Here is a 7,568-nt window from a genome sequence, read left to right as displayed (position 1 = left end):
TCTTTCTCTGCTGACCCCTCCCATTAACAAGGTGTTTTCACCCATAAAAGTGCCACTGAGTAGATTTTCATGTTCACCACAACATTCTCTGTAAACTCTATGCACTGAAAGTACATGAACGTTGTAGGAGATGCTGGAAGTACCTCGTCTGGCACCAAAAATCATAAAATCAGGGACACAGTACTGAAAGAAATAAGGCTTTTTTTGATATTTCTCTATTTTTTGGTATTACTTTTCTCCATATCTATAGTAGCTCTCGTCCTACATTTACATTTATTCATCTAGCACACACTTTGCTGTAGCCCAGAGAGAACAAATGTGCATTTCACAAACAGATGGAGAGATACATTTATTCATTTAGCTGACACTTTTGGAAGTGGTAGGAAATACATAGGTAACTGTCACAAGTGATGTAATACAGATTTTTGAGTTGATAGGGCATCCCAAGAAAAGTGAGTCTGAAATTGATGTGTTTTAAGACCTTCTAGCATTTCTGACAGAGCAACTGAATTTACCAAGGATCAATAAAGTGTTATCTTTTCTTATTCCGTCATGTTAAATCAGTCTGAAGACAGAATTGAGAGCCTTTAGGCTTTAGGCTTTTTTTTTTTTTAGATGCAGCTTTGAATCTCAGATCTGGCTGCAGTACCCTTAAGCAAGGTACCTACCCTAAATTGCTTAGGTAAAGTTACCCAGCTGTATAAATGGGTGAAAGATTAAAAATTACTGAACATTATAAGTTACTTTGGAGAAAAGCATCAGCTAAATGTATCCTTTTAAACATAGTGGAGAATTTGTAATCGTACAGGCAGCCATATTGTAGATCCAGTGATGGCTTTCCATGGTCTTATAATGGCTAGTCAATAGGAGGCCATCTTACCGTAACAAGTACACCCTATGATCCAAACACTGTCTCCGTATGATGTTCCTGCATTTTAGGATGATAATGCCCCAAGAATACCGGGCTAGACTCAAGTACCTTCCCTCCCACTGGAATCACTTTATCTAACCATTACTGAAGATTTATTGAAAGGTGTGGATGGGGGATTTCTAAGTCCATCTCTCAAACAACTGTGGGCTTTCCTAATTGAAGAATGATAAAGTGTCTCAGTACACACAGTTGAGGACTTGTATGTTAGCATTGAAAGAGAGATTTAAGTTGTTCTGAAGATAAATGGCTCTACTTCTTATTAGGTCCTTGATATTAACTTAGTGTACATTGGTTGGTGAGGTTGTCTTGCAGCCTGAAGGTTCTCGTTCTCACTCTCATTTTAATACAATTGCTTACACTGAAATGAATTGGTAAGAATATAAGCAGATAAATCACTGAAAGTTGATTGACATTGTAAGTCACTTTTGGTGACAGTACCTGCTAAATAACAACATAAGAGGAATACTAATTCAACATCAACTTGAGTACATGTAGAACAAAAAATCAGTGAAAAGAAAGTTGTGTGATGAAACTCTGTCCTGCTATGGTTTGTGTGTGGTCAGGTTCTTTTCCCAAGCCCTAAAACCATCAACACTTGCTTCTTGTTTAATGAACACCCTGTCCAGGAACAGAGCATAAAATAAGTTACATATTTCAGATGATTTGCGTGTATCAAGTTTTCTCATGACCGTTGATAGTGCCGCAGCAAGCAGTGCTGGTGCCTCGCTGCACCCAGGCTGTGCATTTCAATGAGGGCTAGAATCTCACTTGGTATGTGTGAAGTTTGCATGTTCTCCCACAGTCTGTAGATATGCATTTCAGGTGAACCGGCAAATTTAAATTGCCCTGAGTGTGTGTCATTTAAATTTCTCTGTTGGGGCCAGCACAACGTCACAGCAAGTGACACTCGAGACACATGAGTAGTGCAAAAATACATGGGCTTAAACCCTGCTCAGTTTGTGTGATGTTGCTCCATGTACTTCTTGGTCTGCCCTGGTTTCCTATCACAGTTCAGAGACATGTGGTTCAGGCGAATTAGTGACTTTAAATTGTCCATAGTGTGTGTGTGTGTGTGTGTGTGTGTTGCTCTGGTTTATAGATGAGTGATTGACTGTATATTGTGTAATGTAGTATATCTAACATTTTAAGTCACCTTGGGTAAATAGGTATCAGTTAAATAGTACAAAGTATTGTACTTTGAAGAAAAGTGTCTAACTGATGAACAAATGTAAATGTAACATATAAATGCTGTACCACTAAATGGTTTATCCAGCTTGCCCACTTAGTATTAATTTTCCTAGCAACAAAAATATAGAGCAGCTTGTTGGAACTGTTCTTTTTCATTTCATGGTTCTTTGGAATAACAAGACTTGTGAAAGATTAAAAAAACTGGTCAAAGATCTTACAAGTTGTTGTCAGATGTGCATGCATTTGCAAAGGACATATGGCAACACTGGTGTTAATGTGCCCTTGTGCACCATGTGCTTCCCCCCCCCCCCCCCCCCCCCCCCCAAAGAAAAAGTGTATAAAGATGGATATCATATGGAGAATAATCTAAAGAACAATGAAAAGTAAATCATAATCAAACACTAAAAGAAATAATAAGGTGTGAATAATACATTTCTAAAACGTAAGTATATTCCAAAAGTTAAGAAATTAAATTCTTGACCATTCATTTATTCTCAAGAATTGCTTTTCCTAATGCAGGGTTCTGGTGGTTCAGAGTCTACCGAAGAAGCACAGGGCCAAAGGCAGAAACACTCTAAACTGGGGGAGAGGCTTTTCAGGGCAATTATATGGACTCACATTCACTCACACATTCATATATCATATAAAGCCATAAAAGGGGATTTGGTTGGGTCCTGCTCTCTAGTGGGTCTGGGGTTCGAGTCCCGCTTGGGGTGCCTTGTGACAGACTGGCGTCCCATCCTGGGTGTGTCCCCTCCGCCTCCAGCCTTACACTGTGTTGCTGGGTTAGGCTCTGGCTCCCTGCGACCCTGCTTGGGGCAAGCAGTTTCAGATGATGTGTGTGTGTGTGTGTGTGTGTGTGTGTGTGTGTGTGTGTGTGAGATAAGCCGTAAAGAGTTGCCAGTTCACTTGAAATTCATAGTTCTGAACTTTGGAAGTAAACTGAAGCCCCCAGAGGAAACCCAAAATGAACATGAGTAAAACATTCAAACGTGCAAACTCCAGAAACTGTACCACGTTCAAACACACAACCCAAGCGTTCTAGCCTATGATAAAATATGCCTATCGCAACAAAAAAGAACACTAAGTACTTGTCTATAGAGGTATATTTTCTCACCTAAGTATATATTTAAAAACATATTTTTTACACACCCCCATTCCCAACCCCTGCCTTGCGTCCAGGCATTCCAGGATAGACTTGAGAGCACCGCAACACTGCGTAGGATAAGCAGTTCAGGAAAGTCTTTGAGTGCATTAACGGCTTTAAATACAGGATTTCTATATATGTTAATGAAACTGCTGCAACCCAATGAAGCTGTTCTCATAAAAGTTGATACTCAATAGCAATACTCAATACCACATGAATAATTTATCCAAAATTGGAGAAATTCAACATTCTAGTAAAGTAAAATTAAGTGATAAAATGACACTGCTTTAAGCAAGAATTCTCAGCATTAAAAAGTGTTTATTGGTAACTATTTTAATTTTTTTTTTTTTTTTTTTTGCTGAAACGTTTTTCGCACAGTTTCTTGTAATTTGTCATTTACATAACAGGATATTTTGGTACTTTACTCAAGGGCACTACAAAAAGCTCTTTATCAAATAGACTTTATGTTAGTTGTCAATGACCTTAGAAATGATGCCTCCCGCTGTCTCCACATAGTTTTTATTAAATATTCATGTTTATACGTTAAGGAATTACGGTTTGCAATATGGTATGAAAGCTGTAAGCCATCATCCATGACTGCTTCTTGGTGTGCTGAGACACTGTGAATTTGCGGTAAAACCAGGACACATGGGGGGGTCTGTGTGAAGGGTGCAGCCTTTTTAAAGATGTCCAAGAGGTTTGGCATGTGCTCAGCATTGTTTTTGGCAACCTGTATTTCCCAGTCAGCATTACCGCACACTTGTTTGACGCCCACGATTTGAAGAGACAGAGTTCCAATTCATTATGTTAATCCTACCACAAGCACCAGCTGGAATGCTCAGTGGCTTTGTTTGTTGGCCAAAAGCACATTTACACTCAGTAGAGTACACCACTGAAACATAGCACTGTGAAACTTGTGAAAGTCTTAATTCTGTGATACTGAATTGTGTTTAAAACTGCAGTTACAAACTAATGCAGAAATTAACATATGGTGCGGGGTATTTTTAAAGTTTTTCTTAATCTGCTTGAAACTAGGAGTAATCCAGAAATATTAACATTTATCTGCAGGCAGTAGAACTTATGTTGATGATGGACATTAGGAACATTAGCAGCTGATTATGGCCATTACTAGCACTGAAGTAAGAGAAGGCAAAAATTAATTATAGTCTTAGATTTAAAGAGCAATTAAATATGCCTAGAGGTAAAAATCTATTTGCACCATTTTAAAATACACCCAAACCAGAATAATGGATTTTATTCATTCCTTGAAACTTACTCTGTTAGGCAAATTCCTGTTGTGATAAAATTGAATCACTGTTGCACTAGTACATGCGTAAGACGCATGGCTGCACTTAAGATGAAACCTCTTTTAATTTATTCTTCTAATAGTATCCTTCATGAAGCTGGTAGTCGCAGAAAAAAGATGAATTGTCTTGTGAGTATAAAGCAGAACAACACAGTGAATAGGAGATTGTGGAAATCTATACTAATTTTCAGTCATTTCAAAGTGGAGGAAGGTCTTCAGGCACTAACCTTAATGGAGAAGGAAATCGGCGTGGTGGAGGCGGTGATGGAAATGTCGGCGGGGGCCGGAGAGGCCCTTGGTGAAGCCGAAGAGCTCCGGGGGACCAAGCCCTGCCCCAACGCTGGGGGATATTATGATTCTACACCAAAGAAAAAGAAGAAGAAAAAGTCTGGAAGGGAGGCTATGGCGTTTCCCCTACGATTGCAGTATCCTTGAGCAAAGCACCAAACAAGGTACCTTTTGGCTAGATTGAATTTCACTTTGTTGCCACAAGGTGCTGCCTCTGAGCTTGGTGGGAGTAGAGGGGATCCAAAAGTGTGAGCAGCAGCTGGCTTGATCATCACTGCCACTGGGCGATACTCTGCTCTCTGGAAGGCTTTTGTTTCAGATAGGTGAGGATCAAATCTGCAACCTTTGGATCCAACTGCAGTAGCACTAACCACTATGCTACTGGCTATCCCCTAATTAGTGCTAGCTTAAGGTGTCCACTGAGCTCTTGTTGATGAAGACTCCATCAGCGGAAAAGAAGGCGATGATGGATACATTGGTGATGCTGAAGGACGCAGACGGAGCAGTGAAGACGGTGAACACCGGCAGAACTCCTCTTGCACCGAAAGGAATGTGGACAGCAAAAGGAGGACCCCTGAAGAACACTGCCTGATCTCACTAGAGACCTCATCAAGAAGACAAAGACCTCCATGACCGACTTATCTTCATCAAAGAGGTAATCCTAGGTCTCCTCGGGCCCACTGTGGATCATGTGCTTGCATTCAAAGAAATAACCCACAGAAGTGGGATTTAAAAGGATTTTGGAGAGCCATGCGATTTTATCTGATCATCTACACCGTTGAAAACTGGATGGTTACCAACCATCATATAGTGACTGCAGGTTTTTAACCCTTTCATCGCTGTTGAGGCTGTGTAACAATTTTTACAGAGGTGTTGAAGTTCTGCCTGGTTGGGATGAACTGAGAGGTGAACACTGGTTCTGGAATGATAAAAGACAGTTCCAGATTCGCCTGCGTCTCGATCATAAGGGTTTCGATGGTTTGGCCACCCTCCGGATAATTTTTATTCAAACCAGCCTCCTTTCTGCGTGCCAGAGTTTTGGACACACAGGGGTCCGGTGCACCAGTATGCGGTACAATAATTGATTGGAGAAAGGTCACATTGCAAAAGAGTGAAAAAGCCTTTGTAGGTGCAACTGCTGTGGGGCAGAGGGCCACCTTTCCTGCACCTGCTGCCAGAAGAAACCCTCCTATGCGGACGCTGTGTCGAGGAGCCAGGTGTCCAGTGTTAGGGAGGAGAGGTGACATTTCCACCTAATTGGACATTGCTGTAGAGCAGACAGGAGCAAGAGCGACATTTACAGTTAGGGAATGGCGGTGACATTGTTTGTTTGGCTGCAGTTACACCTCCCTTCGGTGATCTAAGTTCCCCTCTTTAGCCAGATCAATTCTAATAAGCAATCATATCTAGGAGTAGATTTTGATGGCATGATGAAAATATCAGGAGGGGAATGAAATTTGATCTTAATTGCATTTAATAGTTTTAATGAACTTTTAATGGTTTTTTTACGTTTCATAGTTGGTTCATTTACCTTATTTTACTGTCATTTACACCTAATTTTACATTTTAACTAAAGGTAAAGGAATTAAAGAATGTGTTAGAAAGGACGGCAGTTTTCAATTAACTTGCTTCCTCTATATCTTCCAGTTTTGCTTTTTATAAGAAGTCCACCTTCAGAACCATCAGGACATTTAGATTTTTCGTTAGGAACTTTGTGTTTTAAGATGGGGAGAACCTGATGTTAAAACTAATTATGGACAAGACTGAAGTATACTGCAAAACCAAAAGGAATATTTTGAATAAGAGGCATAACTTTTTTTTTTTACCTACACTCAAAAAATGGTGAAATGATCAGTAAGTGACTGAAATGAGAAACCACAGTAAAAGATGTGAATTTGAAGACCTAAATATTTTGATCAAAGACAAAACTGTTTGTGGGAAAATTACTTGAAAGATAAAACATGGATCTAAACAAGTGGATTATTAATGAAATAAAAGTATGACTCCCAGAAATACGTAAATATTAGACACATGCATAGTGTTCAAAAAAAAAAATCAGATGAGCTGACTGTATGTTTTTTGACACATGCTGAAATCTGCATAAATATAACAATTCCTTTCAAAGTAGTTTATATATTTGTATGAAACCCAGAACAAGAAGATGACGATAAGTCTGTTCTTTGCCACCTCACCCAGTCACTGCTCACACCAGTGGAGACTTGAAGATGTCCTTTAATTGTTTTTTTCTAATCATTTTCCTTTTTTTTCTTTTATTCATTTATTTATTCAGCAGACGCTTTTCTGCAAAGCGACTTCCAATGAACTCTATGTAGTGTTACCAGCCCACACACCTTATTCACCAAGGTGACTTACACTGCTAGATACACTACTTTCAATGGGTCACTCATCCATACATCATAATCCAGGTTTCTGTGAGCAAGAAGGAATCCAGTTTGGTACTTGCTATTATATCACTAAGCAGAAGTGTTTTCTGCAGAAAGCAACACAACCTGGCCCACTGAAAAGACTCAAAATGTCCAACTCTACTGAATGCTCTTCTTGTTGAACAACCATCTTTCACTCTTTGCCAGTCCCATTATGAGGAGACTTATTATTCACTGAATAAGATTTCCACCCACTCAGTGCGAACAGCTATAAAATGCAAGGAATGAGAATTTCACACACAAATTTATTTTAAATCTTCCTTT

The sequence above is a fragment of the Scleropages formosus genome, chromosome 24 (assembly GCF_900964775.1).
Source record: "Scleropages formosus chromosome 24, fSclFor1.1, whole genome shotgun sequence".
NCBI classification, from domain to species: domain Eukaryota; kingdom Metazoa; phylum Chordata; class Actinopteri; order Osteoglossiformes; family Osteoglossidae; genus Scleropages; species Scleropages formosus.
This window is presented reverse-complemented; position numbering follows the sequence as displayed.